General features: G+C 51.4%; 1 protein-coding gene across 10 annotated transcripts in view; it reads left to right on the forward strand.

Annotated features, from left to right (window-relative positions):
• The window catches only part of NFASC (neurofascin), a 95,940-nt gene that overhangs the window by 16,029 nt on the left and 65,857 nt on the right, over positions 1-14,054 (forward strand). The gene's annotated exons all lie outside the window — the stretch shown is intronic.

Consider the following 14,054-nt stretch of genomic DNA (forward strand, 5'->3'; position numbering starts at 1 on the left):
TAGCTGAGCTGGGAGGAAGGTGCGTCCTTGGAGGGCACCCTGGGAAGGAAGAGATCTGAAGTGCTTGCTCAAAAAAGGTGTCATCCAAACTGTCCCCAGGGCTTAGACCTCTTGGCACCAAAGCACCTCCTCCCCGGCGGGCAGCCAAGGCCACAAAGACTTCTTTACTCATGACCGTTTAATCAGGAAAATGGAAATAGCATTTTAATAAGATGTTAATGAAGTTGTGGATCAGATTGGTTGATTCCCCATTTGAAGCTACAAAGGGGAGCTTTGTTTTTTCCTTGGGTTTATCACTTCTGTTCTTGCCTGATTAGTCATAATCTTCTGCTGTCCTTCACTGGGAAACTCCCTCTTTTATTCTCTGCAAAAGTCTATCCTTAAGTTTGTGTATGATCCTCCAGGGAAATCAGGCCACCTATATTTCATTTAGTGACTTCAAACAATTAACCTAGCAAAGATTCCTCTCTCCCTCCCCTCCTTTCCCCCATCTGTTTCCTAATTACCAGTGGAACTGGGATACATATGCAGACTGTGCCTATTTTTTAATTAAATCACCTCTCTTCAATGTTTTGTGGTTGGCTCTTTAAAAGCTGTGTCTTGCTAGTAGGAAAATAGTAAAACACAGGATGTATCACGAGGGTGAGTGAGTCTGAAAAGGATCAGAGATAAAGATTTTGAGGTGGGGTTTTTTTTGTTGTTTTCTTTCTCCCCTGCCCCTCCCCATCATAGCTGGAATGCAGAATCACTTTGGTCCTTCTCATGGATCAGAAAGTGTCGTGTCATCTGGAGGGGAAAGCTGAGTGAGCCAGGACTCCAGAGGAGGTCTCATCCCTCTGCTCTAGCCCGGAACAGCTCTGGGATATGCTGTTTTTGGACCAGGGAAGCATTTTTGGGAGGAAAGCAATCTCCTGTTTCTCTGTTGAGGAAGAAAAAATCCCTGTGTCCCTCTGTCCTTGTGCAGGTTGTCCTCCTGCCCCATCCTGCCTCCTTCAGAGAGCTCTGGGGATGCCACAGCCTGTGCCGTGCTAGTGAGCTCTCCCTTCCTGCAAGCGCAGTGCTATTAAAGGCTTTGTATAACGATGGAGGAGCTGGTGCATCCATACTGGTGTTATTGGGAGTAGGAGAAGTGCCCTGCAGTGGAGACTGGGGATCTGTTTGGGAACTAATGTCAGCTTGGTGCAGGGTTTGCTGCAGCCTTTGGCTCTCGTTGCAGAGCTGCAAAGGGCTGTGCGCTGTCTGGCTCCGGGACCCGGCTGGCATCTTCGCTCCCTTCTCCCACTGCTCCCTGCCCACCCTCTGCCCTTTTGCTCACCCTCTGTTTTGCCCAGCCTTGCCCTCCGCTGTACTCGGAGTCATCTTGTCTGCACCATGGGGGACACGATGAGGAAAACCTGTTCACGTCTGACTGCTCAGCCCACGCTGCCGGCGCGTAGGAATGAGCTGAGACGCGTCTGCCTCTCCCCCACGCTAGGAGACACCTCGGCTGTGCCCGGGTACCTCTGCACCCCAGCAGCCACCCTCACGGGGAGGGTGCTTCTCCTTTAGCAGCTACAGTCTGGTTGGCAGAAAATCATTTAACTGTTAGAGATGGAGTTAATTAGATGCAGGGCAGGACAGTTCAGGCTTGGCTGAAACCTGCTGGGAGGTAATTATTTTCTCCTTGGCGCTGAATGCCTTTTGGTGTGCTGCGATGCTCCAGGAGTTAAACCCACAGCTGATGCTGCTGGGTGCCTCAGCTCGGGCGTGAGCCTCGCAAGGCTCGGGGAAGGTCCCACCAGCAGTGCCGGCAATGCAGTAAGTGATTCAGCAGAACGGTTGGATGAGGTGGGTTTGGGAGGAGGCAGCTGCTTTGCTCCGTTGGCTTGTGCTCAGCTGTGCTCAGCCCTGCTCGTGTGGTGTTGGACTGTTGGGGTGCTGGGGGATGGACGGCAGCCTGGTGGGTGTTGGGGGGAGGCCATGCACCTCCCAGTGTGCAGCAGCTCAAGGGCGGACACGCTGCACCGAGTCTCAAGGATGGTTTGGGAGCAGGCAGGGTTTGGAGAGACATTTGGAGCTTGGGTCTGCAGCGTGCTTTGCGCTTTCTGCATTGTGAGACCAGGATCCAGGAGATCAAAGTGAATTTTCTTCTTTCCCTCCCACCCCCACACCAGCTGGTAGAAGGGCAAAAAAGCCTGGGCTATCAAAAGTATGTCCTGTCGCACTTGGGCCAGCCTCCTCGGCTCCTCTGGCTTGGACTGGAGGGGTTCACACTTCTTGGGCTTCATCTTGTACCTTGCAACAAATAATATTTTCAGCAGAGGCTGTGAAGCCTGTGTTCAGGGGCTGTGGCTACAGAGCAAAGGGGACTTTGATTAAATCACAGTCTTGCACTTTGATTTGGTAGCAGCAGAGCTGGTACCTGAGCAATCTGGGGGATGCTCAAATGAGTGTGGTGGAAGATGAGGCTCCCTACCACACTCCTCACCCTTCTGCACCTTTGCTGCCTCAGTTTCCATAGGTGTAAAGTGGAGATGCTGCTGTTGGAGAGGGGGGAAATTGGGCTGAAATATCAGTGAAATACTTAAAAATCCCTGGCTGGGAAGTCTCTGTCCATGGGCTGGCTCCGGCATCAGCGAGATCTCTGATCTCCTCCTCGGCAGCTTTGCTGCATGATGTGCGGGTCTGTCTCACCAGCACGGATGCTGCTGCCAGCGAGGCTGGAACAAAAGGAAGCTGCATCTGGGAACAAAACCCCGTCGTACTGGTGGTGCTGACACCCAGGACATGGGGACAGGCCCTGGCTGGCACTCGAACCCACTCCCTGCTGGCTCAGGGACCAGCAGGGGACAGAGTGGGTAGTGTCCTGCACCACAGCTCCTGCATTATTCATGAAGGAAAATCCAGCAAGAGCAGGGAGGGAAGGGAGAAGAAAGTTGGAGTTATTAATAATGGCTATTGTGCCTTCTCCCCTTCCCCAGCCCGTGGGGATGGGTGGGCTGGAGGTAACGCAGCCCTGTGTCGGTGGGGCAGGGGGAGGGTGGGGAAAGGGTCTTGGGCACCACCCCAGTGATTTCTGACTGGCACCCAGGGAAGGTTGGGTCCTTGCCAGGTTTGGGGGATGCTGGCAGAGCCGAGGGGCTTAGTGCATCCTCCCCAGCACACAGAGACACTTTGTGCTTGGGATAGAGGAGACGGAGGACCTTAACCCCAAGCTCTGGAGGGGGAAAGCTGTGTCTTAGATGGGAAAGGGAAAGGTAGGCAGGTCTTTGCCTCTGGAGTAACTCATGAGGAGGTAGCGGTGGAAGTGATTTTCTGTAAAAGCCTTGGATGCTGAGACGTTTGCAGTAGGATGGGCAGAAAAGTCTGTTACTTGAGGGCTGACTGGCGTGTCCCCAGGGCATCCCAAGGGGACAACATGAGTCACCTTGGAGGTGAGACCTGCTGGTGGCTCTGTCCCTGTGTGTCTGTCTTGCTGTGGCAGCCGTGTGCTGAGAGCAGCCGCCTGCCCCCGGACCCCTCCTTTCCCTCATTTTGCCATGGCTGGATGCTGCCCAGGGCAAGTTAATTGGGTTTTGATCTCTACTATTGCAGTGCGTCTTTTGACTTTCTTGCTTTGTGTTCTTTTCCAAGTCAGGCAGGGATGACGTGCATCTAACCCCTTAATTCCTGCTCTCGGGGCTGCTTGTCACCGAGACGGAGCTGAGTAACGCTGCTGCTGTGCCTGGATGGAAACAGCCCGTTCCTTTGCAGGGGGGAGGCGGTGGTGTAAATACCAGCACTCATCAGAAACATATGTACCTCTTGGTTTAATTAGGATGCTTCTCTTTTAATCCAGAGAGCTTTAGGGCAAGATGTAAAAGTGCTATCCTGACTTCTTGGGTTATTAATAAGCTTTTTCTTGCAAAAGGAGTTGGTGGCTTTGCGGTAATCTGGATGTAAGCTGATTGTAGCCTCCTGCTCCCTTGCGCTGTGCTGTGGGTTGGTTTGGATACAAGCTGGTGTGGGAAGGAGGTTATTCCAGAGCACCTACACATGCCCCCCCAGGGCAGACATCAAGCACTGGGAGCAGACCAGGTACCACGGCAGGGTCGCCCACACACCCCTGAGCTGCAGTGGCAGGAGGCATCAGAGCACCCAGCAGCCTCTGGGCATGAGGAGATGATGGAGGTGAACTCCTTGGGGAGGTGATTAGTGTCATCTCCCTCCTGCAAACTGTGCTGGGCATTTTCATTACTATTTAATGGCAGGCTTTGTCTGTTCTACTTTGCCCAAACCCTCTTTGCGCTGAGATGCTTTGGCTCTTGGGGCCCTGGAGAGCTCTGTGCGTGGAGCAGAGTGCAGCCCACTGGGCTGGCTTTGTGCTTTGGAGGAACGCAAAAGGCACGTACGAGCTGGTGACCTGGAAATCTGCCTCCCTGCTCTCCTCCATCCATCCAGGTGGACTTGTGAGCTGTGTGGTGCAAGGAGGATGTTGCATTTGTGTTGCCCTTTGCCACGGCTGGCACATCCCAGCACACAAATTCAACCTTTCCCTCCCAGCCCTGCCTGTGCTGCTGGAACAAAAGCTGCTCTCCAAGCTGCTCCAGGTTTTGACACAGGCCACATGGTCAGACGGTTTGTGTGTAATTGCAGCCGTGTTGCTCTGGAGATGCTGTGTCGAGTTCTATACATCAGTTGTACCTGTCTGTTGCTGTAATTCGAGCTGATTAAAATGAAAACCTCTCAAGAGATTGACTGGGAAACCCATCCTAAAAGCTCTGATAACAACAGCCACACTTCAGTTTTGCTGGTTTGTTTTCAGAATATGCTCCATCAGACATCTGTTGCCGGGGGGACACTGTTTCATGGACCCAGAGTTGGCTGCAGGTTGATCTCCCCTGCACGTAGCCCAAGTCTCAGCTTCTCTCCTGCCCATGAAGCATCTAAATTTGGGAAAGCAGAAACCAAAGTCTTTAGATAAGCTCAGTTTTTACTGCCTTTTGTGTTCCTCCTCCTGTTGCCCTGACATCTTTCCTTCCCTACCCATAATTGTGCAGCACAGTCCCAGCGTTGAAAGGCAGGTCAGAATTATACCCCACCAGGCTCCACGCTGGGCTGCGGTGGTGGAGATGCAACAAAAGCCATTAGTCACCGTGTAATATCTAGCAGCCAGTTCGTTGGGGACTGGTGCAAAGGGCGTAAATGCGTGGCAAGCTCACCTGCATCCCAGCCATGACCTGGCAGGATGGCATTAGCATCCCCAAATGGAGCAGAACCAGACGTGTCTAGAGGCTGATGTGACGAGCTGCTTGCACTGCCTGCACTCCCGGTATGGCAAATACATTTCCACGCATCTCTCTCTGCAGGAAGAATTTGCATAAAACTATACAGAAAATAACTAGCGTAAAATGGCTGAAATGAGGCTGTTGGGTGGGTAATGGAGTCCTGGGGTTGCAGTGGGGGCCCTGGCCCCCCCCGAATGAATGGTCCTTCTGCTATGGCTGAGCAAACCCTCTGCCCGCTCCGGAGGGAAGGGGAGAAGCAATCCCTGAGCTGCAGGGATAGCCAGCTGCAATTCCAATGGAAAATGCTTATTGAGCTCTGGTGGGGTGGGAATGGTAAGGAGGTTTCTGGTTTCTCAGCCATCACGTAATTGTGGCGGAACACGGTCCTTTAATTGAATCAACTTCTTATGTATCCTGGCTGGGTATTTTCTTTTCCATGTCTGTTTATTTACTGCAGTAAGTAAGGGGATTTCTCTGCCCCTCGCTGGGGGTGCAGAATGAAAATATGCAAGGGAAGGGCTGGGGGTGTCTGGGGGCAGAGGGGTGGGGGAAGGGGTGGCTCAGGACTGCCCCTCTCCCCATAGCATTGCTGCATCCCTGCGAGTCTCTGCCCGCAGCCTGAAGTTATCTGTTGGTGCAAGATCAGGTTTAGCATTTAGAGTAAAATGAAAAAATAATTAGTGGAATCGGAAATCTCTGATACGAGCAACTCGTGCTGGCGTAGGCTGCAATGGGAACTGAACTAGAGGAGTAGGAGAAGGGGTCTGGAAGCAGTGATGGGGTGAACAGCCTTTCTACAACTGCTCAGAGACTCCCTTCAAGGTTTTTCTTCTAATTAAAAAGAAGAACAGAAAAAAAAAAAAAAAAAAAAAAGGCACTCAAACTGGTGCTTCAGAACTGACATTGCAAGAGAGGGCTTTTTTCCTTTTTAAATATTAAATTAACAGCCTTTTGCCAAGGGGAATGAAGAGAAAGGTCCTCTGCCTGCCTGCTCCCCGGCAGGGCTGGGGGTGAACACACATCAGAGGGTTTGTTGTAGCTCTCGCTAATTTCTCATGAATAATTTTTGAGCTGGGGAGTGAATTCCCCCCGCTTCCTTCGCTCAGGAAGGCATCTCTGCGCATGAACGCGGGTTGCTATGGCCACGCACAAGTGCAGCGCTCCCAAGGGATGCGAGTGAGCGGCTGGGGAGAGCACTGGGGGCTTGTGACCCCCTAGAAAGGGGTCTGGCATCTTGCGAGGGTGTCTGCTGCTCCAAACCATCCTGCTCCCATCTCAGTGTGTGACTCAGTGACGCCCTAAAGCCTTAACAGTTTTTGTGCCCGCCTGTGTGCTCTCGGCTCCATCCTGCCGGCTTCATTCCTCCTGTGTGGAAATCCTCATTTTCCCCAAATGCTCACCTCTCTTGCATTCCATGAGATATTGATGGTGGAAACCTGTTAGCTGGGGTGGATGAGGGACTGATTTGATTTAATGCCACTGGAATTGAACCTCTTCTCGCAGCTGTATAAAACGCTGTGGGCAGGAGAGGCGAGAGCCCCCATTCCTGCCTGGACCAGGCAGGGATGGTCCAGCTGCACCTTGCATGGGAGCTGTTGGGTTTGCTCGTGTTTCCTGAAACCCTGCACGGCATGCAAAGGGTTACAGATGCCTGCAGGTTTTGACCAGCTTTCTGAGCTATGAGCAAGGCTAGGAGGCAGATATTATGGGAATTGTATGCATGCCTAAGCAGGAGGGAGGCTCGGCTGCTTGGCATCCGCTTGTCACATGGTGCCTGTTTGGATGCCAGAGGAAGGATCCTGAGGTTGCCACCCAGAATAGATGCTTGTTCTTGAGCTAATTGCACCCTTTCAGTGATTTTCAAATAATAGAGTGCCAAACTTCCTCTCTGCTCCAAAAATTCCTGGAAAATGCCTGAAACTTTTCATTATGCATGGGAAGGAATGCTGTAAAAGAGCTAACTAGCAAAATAAACAGCTGTTTGTAATTGTAAGATCATAAAAAGGAGCGGTTTATGAGCAGTGAAAAAAATTTCTAGCTTTATCGAGCTGCTTCAATGGGTTCAGTTCTGACAGGCTTGTGATTTCCCGAATTACTTTGGGAAGCGCTTGCCAAGTGAGAGCACGAAGAGATCCTCAGGGGAATAGCGTTTGGGCATCTTCCTGTGTCTGGAACAGTACAGACCCGATTCCTCTGTATTTGTAAAAATAATGTTTTAATCCAGTTTTTACAGAGGCATCTCTTCAGATGGTGATAAAGGCTCAGGAGCTGCGTTGCCAGCCCTGCCTGCTGTCCAGGTAGCAGCTGCCTTTGCAGCCACCCAACTCCTCCTGCAGCCAGGCAGCAACGCTCTTCCTCTGCCAACAGCACCTGGAAAATGCTGCTGCCGCCTTATATATATATTCAGGCAAGAAAACCCAAGCAGCCTTGCTTGGGACCAAGCCAAAGCTCATTAACAGAAGCCCCTTGGTATCTTCTGATGGGGATGGCGTCGCTTTACTGTAGCGCTGAGCGTGGGCTTGTCCGCAAATGAGCATGAAAATCCCATCTTAATAAATTGGAGCGTAACTCTTGAGCCAGGAACCTGGTTGAACTGGGTTTAAAGATGCAGCTGGGGGGATACAGGATCAGGCCAGAAGTGATCAGGCTCGTGGCTAGCTCTGCCTTTGTTCACGCTGGGTTGGAAACCAAGCTGCTTGTGCGATGAGCGCGTTGCCTTGAAGTGCAGCTTGTTAGGAGTGAAACTAGCAGCAAGGCTGGAAGGCAAAACTGAACTCTCATCACTTGTTACAGCTTAAAAACAATTGAAGCTGGCTCTTCCCCTCTGTTCTTTGAGGGGGTTTAATAAATGAGCTGTGAAAATATCTCTGGGGAGGGATGATTTGATTTTTTTTTTTTTTTTTTTTTTTTTTAACTTTAGCTGTCCTTTAAGCATATGCTTGCCTTATCAACATTTCTAACAGTCTTAAAGTGGAGAGATGTCTAAATGGGTTAGGCTCTTCAGTGCTGTTGGCTCTCAAGGGGATTTGAGTGTTTAACTCTGAAGTAGCGTGGAAGAAACTAGGCTTAACCTTCCAGCCCAGCAGCCACAAGTGGAGGTACCAGTGTGTACGTTCTGGTACCAACCCTCAAGGGCAAGTGAGACTGCAGGCAGGGGATGCTGCCGTCAGCACTACACTGAATATTGGAAAACTTGGAATCAGTGTATTGCATTTTTTTTTTATTATTATTTTACAGTGATCCAGTTCCACTTGGTCCTCTGTGTGCTTCTTGATTAAGAAACTCAAATTTACTCTATTTTTAAAATTACAAATTAGTGTGTAGCTCTCCTTTGGATTCTGTTCCACTCTTAAAGCCACTACACACAACCCAAGCTCAATAGTTCCTTCAGTGTAAAAATAATGTTGCTTGGAAAACGTCAGCGGTTTGTGCTTGAAAAAAAGGGAAAAACTTTCAAAAACCACGTGAAAAACATTTACTATTTTCCATATCACTTTAGCCAGCGTGGAACATGCTTTGCATTTCTATATTACCTTCTGTCCTGGGGGAAGTCAAGGGCAAGAGCTTGGGAACAGTGGGGTTTGGTGGTTGGTGGTTTTTTTTTTTTTGTTTTTTTTTTTGAAAAGCCCATAGACTGGTCATGCCCTGAACCCGGTGCCTGGCTGAGCGCTGGCTCCCCCCGAGCCCTATTCAGGCAGCAGTGCAGGCAGGACAGGCAGTGCAGGCAGCCTGCCCAGCTGGAGCATGGCCCGCATGCTGGGGCCGGCGGAGTGGCTCAGGGATGGGAAGCGTTGGGATGCTTTGGCTGAGCCACGCAGAGCACCAGCCGCTGACGCTCCTGCCAGAGGTGATGTTGGGTGTTAGTGGGATTGTTTCTCCTCTCCCCGAGTACTGTCGAGGTGGGAAGCATTTAAATATTTTACTAGAAAACCAAAGCCAGATTTCAGCTCAAACTTTGGCATACAGAACTCAAGAAAATTGCTGATTCAGCCCTTGGTTCCCTATCCCTTCTCATCCTCCCTTTCTTTCTATCAGCTACTGTGTTTTAATGGGTTTTACAAAGACATTTTGCATTTAAGATTTGCAGCAGTTCACCACCGCTATGCACAGCTTAGCTGGGTGAATTTGAGATGAGGCTGGAGGCGGTGGAGTAGTTCAATATTGAAGTTTTCCTTTTCTTTGTTTTCTGCTTGTCTTTAACCCCCACTGTTTATCCAGCCACATTTCCCCCTGCTGCCAGCCCTTGTCAACAAGAAGAGATTTGTATCTTCAAGGGTCTGTAGGATACAGGTTTCATATCTTCCAGCCTGTGGAGTGTTAGAAATGTTTTGCAGCCTAGAGAAAAGGCAGATAAAGGCCCTTAGCTCGTGTACCCCGGCTCAAACCAGCCTCCCAGCTAAACACTGCTTGTGGTCTGGGGATCAATCTCGCACAGCTGGAGATCACAAAGTGATGGTTAGTCCTGCAGCTGGTCGGGTTTGGGTTTTTTTTTTTCCCCTTCTGTGACTTATCCCCCATTTATTGCTGACACCTACGCTGTTCCTGTGCCCATCTGTACCTTCTCGGGGCACAAACCAGTTGCTTTTGCCTTCCCAGTTTCACAGCTAGTGGCAGAAATGCTGCCAGCTCGGTGTGGGCGTCGCGCCTGGTGCTGGTGGCAGCAGATTTGCACGGAGCAGCTCCCCTCCAGCAAAGCCTGTGGGAGAAGCTCCATGGGAGGATGCTGTGCCCAGCGCTGGGTGCAGCCTTGCTGCCTTTGCCTTCATTTTAACTCTCTTTAAAAGAAATACTAAGCACCAGCCTGTTTTTTCAATATGCATACGGATGTCTTTATTTACATTTTAAACACGGTAAACAAGTAATCCCTTATTCTGCATCCTGTACTCAGTCCTGAAGGTTAAAAGCTGGTTTTGTGCCAACTTCATTATGTAGAAGCCAAATGCTTCTACCAATTAACTTATTACTGTTTTGGAGGGGGCTCAAAAGGCAGATGGAGTGACTGTGCCAGCAATATTAATGACCGTGTTGCAAAGGGTGAGAATTTTATGCAGGGTAATGTGAAAACTTGCAAAGGCATCCCTTCTAGTTCTGAGCTCAGGGTAATAAATAACGTGTGATTTCACAGCATCTCTGCTATACCAGGCTAAAACGCGCTGTCTGTCATCAAAAGCTGTCAATACTCCACATCTGAGGACAGGCAGTGAGAACGGAGCCACCAAAACGTTACAGGGGGTGATGGGAGACACATAGATCATTCACATTGAGTCATCAACTGCTTCTGTTGAGAAATAAACTCCTTTAAAATATTGCTGGTGGGGTCTGAAGGAGGAAGGGGGACCGAAGGTGCCCACCATACCCAGGTTGGGGTGCTGGATGCGTGGCAGGGGATGTGTGTAGTGGGAGCTGTGGAGCTGGTTTGATTTTTAACTGTGTCTATGCATCAAAATCTCCCAGCTAAACAGTCTGTGCATCAAAATCTTCCCGCTAAAGGAGACGAAAGCACCCTGCCAAGCCATTTTCACTAAGATGGGAAGAATGGAATGTCTCTAGCCAGAGGCCAAGGGGTCCCCAGCTGGAATTGAAATGGGCCAGCAGGTTGAGGAGTTATTGGCAGTGACCAGCTGAAAGCCAGGCAGTGTGAGGAGGGATTTTCTGGCTGAAAACAGGGATTTGTGATACTTGGTTTGCCCTTTTTGGAAAATCAGGACAAGATATGCCTCATGAGTGCAGAACAGTCCAGTAAAAGACAATTTTTGTGAAGACTTGTTGCAGGTGGGCAGTCATTGAAAACCCGATTTCCCAGCCATAAGCTCAATTATACTGTAGTAATGTGACTTGTTCAGGGAGCATAGATGAGAGGTAACGATATTTTTCTTGTGATTCCTGTGTAATTAAGGTTTAAGTGTGCACGGGGCAAGGAAAACCCGTTACACAGCATTTTTGCAGAAGCAGATCAGTGCTACTGAGACAGGCAGACTTCTAGAGAGCCTTGTTTGCATTTTTATATAAGGTTTTACAGAATTGCCCCATCTTTCTTGGTCCCCTCCCGTTTTTCCAACTGTTCTGTGCTGCTGTCTCATCTAAAGGTTGTATGTCAGGGATGAAATGTCAGATTTGCTGCTGCTTTGCTCCGTCACCACTGCCGAAGTGCCCCGGGTTTGAAATTAAATGTCAGAAGTGTTTTGCAGAACATGGGAACCAGATGTGCTCCAAGACTGTATCTGGGAAGAGCAGAGCAGCTTCATTATCTACGTTGACTCTTCTTGGAGTGTTTATCTCTGGATTTGAGCTGATACCCAGCGTAAGGGTATGGGTCCTGGAGCCTGCCTGGTCTGGGGGTGGTGGATGGAGGGATGGAGGATGTGGTGGCTGGCAGCTGCCCGCACATCATGACTAGCTGTAAGGTGATACAGCAGCTTGAGGGCCCTCAGCCAGGCTCTGGGGAAGAACCGGTGACTGTAAATACAGCTCACTTACGGGATTAATCATCAGCAGGCATGTCCTTGCCTTGTCGGTGACACCTGTGTGTTTGATCCAGTTACAGACTGGGGGGAAATGGTGTCTGGGGACCTGCTCTGGAGGTGGAGGCAGCTGGGGGGCGGTGGATGAAAGGCACGGGTGGGGAGTGCAGCCAAAAGGATGGGGGACTGAAGGAGGAGCGGAGTCTGGGGCTGCAGCAGGTGGGTTCCCAGACCTCAGCATCTCTGCTGGGCATGGCTGGCTGTGCCGTTGTGTTCCCGCATGGTGTTTCTGCTGGGAACGTGGCATATCCAGCTTCTTGGAAGGCGCATTCCCATGCGGGCAGGTGGCTGCACAGTCCCGCTTTGTTGCCTGAGCCCTCTGAGGAGGCACAGAAGGACTTGCTCTGTGATGCTGCCCATCAGCTCCTCAGAGCTGGTCACAGCCCTCAGTGCCATTTCTGCCCCCTGTTTTCAGGGGCAAAATGCCCCTTGCTCTTCCTGGTAGCTCTTGTCCCAGCTTTTCTTCTGGGCTTACACCACCCCATGAAAATAAAAGCTTTTGCACTCAAGTCCTCCTCCACCTTGGAATACTATAATTTCCAATGGAGGATGTTCAGCACTTGAATAATTGCGCCCGTTCAGTGCATCCTGAAGGGCACCCACGACTGTGAGCAGGTTTGAAAGAGCCCAGGTGTGTCCCCAGCCTGGTCTCAATGTCCCCAGAGCTTCAAGACTGCTGCCTTAGAGTGGGTACTTCTACTTTTCTACCCTAACATCCAGAAGTATTCACCTTCCTTCTGGCTGTGCTACTGAGATAACTGCATTTCCCTGATGGAGGGAGCGTTCAGCTTAATAAAATCAAGGGCAGTCTCTACTGATCCAATTGTTTTCTTTTCCATCTGCTAAATAAAACATCTTGGTGAATTGTTTGGAAAGGAAAACCCGTAAAATAGTCTCCGTTTGCAGGGGCGCAGGCAGGACCAGGGCTCTCCCAGGTCCCTCTGATGCCCTGTTGCCCTGCAGATGCTCCTGTGCTGCTTCCCCAGCTTCACACCGGGTTCACTTGTGGCAGCACTGCCCCTGCCTGGCCACCGAAACCAGAGTGCTGGGGACATTGGCTCTGGGCAGGGACACAGCAGCTCTCATCCATGCTGGTGGCCACTCTGGGCTGTGGTATGGACCCTGCTGAGGCCGAAAGCAAGCTTTCCAGCTGGGCAAAGGGTTCATCAGGGCATTGGGGGTCCCAGGGAAGGGGTTAGAGGGTAATGTAAGGGTTAATGGCTTTTCTCCCAGGCTGTTTAGTGATCACAAGCAAGCAGGACCCCAGTTATGTGTGACAAAACCAAAAATACTCCCATTCATTTAGTTACCAACGTGGGTTCCTGGTGTAAGAGAGCAGCCAAGGGGTCTTTTAATCCCTGGGCACCCCCACGCTGAGGATCAGGCCCTTTTGCTTGGCTAAACTCATCCCTCTGTGCCCAGGGAAACCCTCCTGCGGTGCCAGGGTGTGCACAACCCTCCCCCCCCCCCCCCCCCCCCCCCCCCCGTGCATCATGTCTGTGGGCGCAGCTGAGCAGGGCGGCTCACCCTGCCTGGCACCGCGCACTATAGAGTGGTGGCAGCTCGTGTGGCCTATCCTGAAGAGGGGCTTTGGCACAGCTGAATAAAGTCACCATTTAGTTGTGGCTTGAGGGTGTGAGAGATGCTCTGGGAGAGCCCTTGGCACGGGAAGGGGAGAGGCTGGGCAGGGGCAGGGCAGCTCGTGTGACCCGGTGAGACCCTTTTCAAGCCAGGACCTGCGCGTCACCAAAGGCAGACTCAACATCTTGCTGAACTTTTGAGCTTTTTAGCTGAAGGAAAGCACAGAGGGAGGGGACCTTGCCTGGGCAGCCTGTCCCCTGCCACATCTTGCAGTCTCCTCCACGGGGACTGACTGCAGCCAGCAGCACACGCCTGGGAGGCTCGGCTAGTTCGTGGCTATCGGACCCTTGCTGCACCTCATCCCGAGTGCTGCCCAGGTGGGACCGGGGCACAGCTCCTGCCCGGGGCACTGCTGTTTGCTGTCGTGAGCGAGAAGCAGCCGCAGGAGGCCATTGCTGCTGGGATGTCACACCTGACACCTCGCAGGGTGGAGAGCTGCGGGCTGCCCGGCAGAGCCGGGGCCACGGTGCAAGGCACAAGGGTCAGCATCAGCTCCCTCCCGTGTCTGATGGCTCCTCGGGTGGTGGGAGGGCAGTATGGGGGTGCTTTGCCCAAAGTGGCTCTGCCCATCGCTACAGCTGCCTTCCTGAGCACCTCGAGGCACGTCACCGCTATGGATGAGGTGCAGGTTATGACCAGCGCTCAA

The sequence above is a fragment of the Falco punctatus genome (assembly GCF_963210335.1).
Source record: "Falco punctatus genome assembly, chromosome: 17".
Lineage (NCBI taxonomy): Eukaryota > Metazoa > Chordata > Aves > Falconiformes > Falconidae > Falco > Falco punctatus.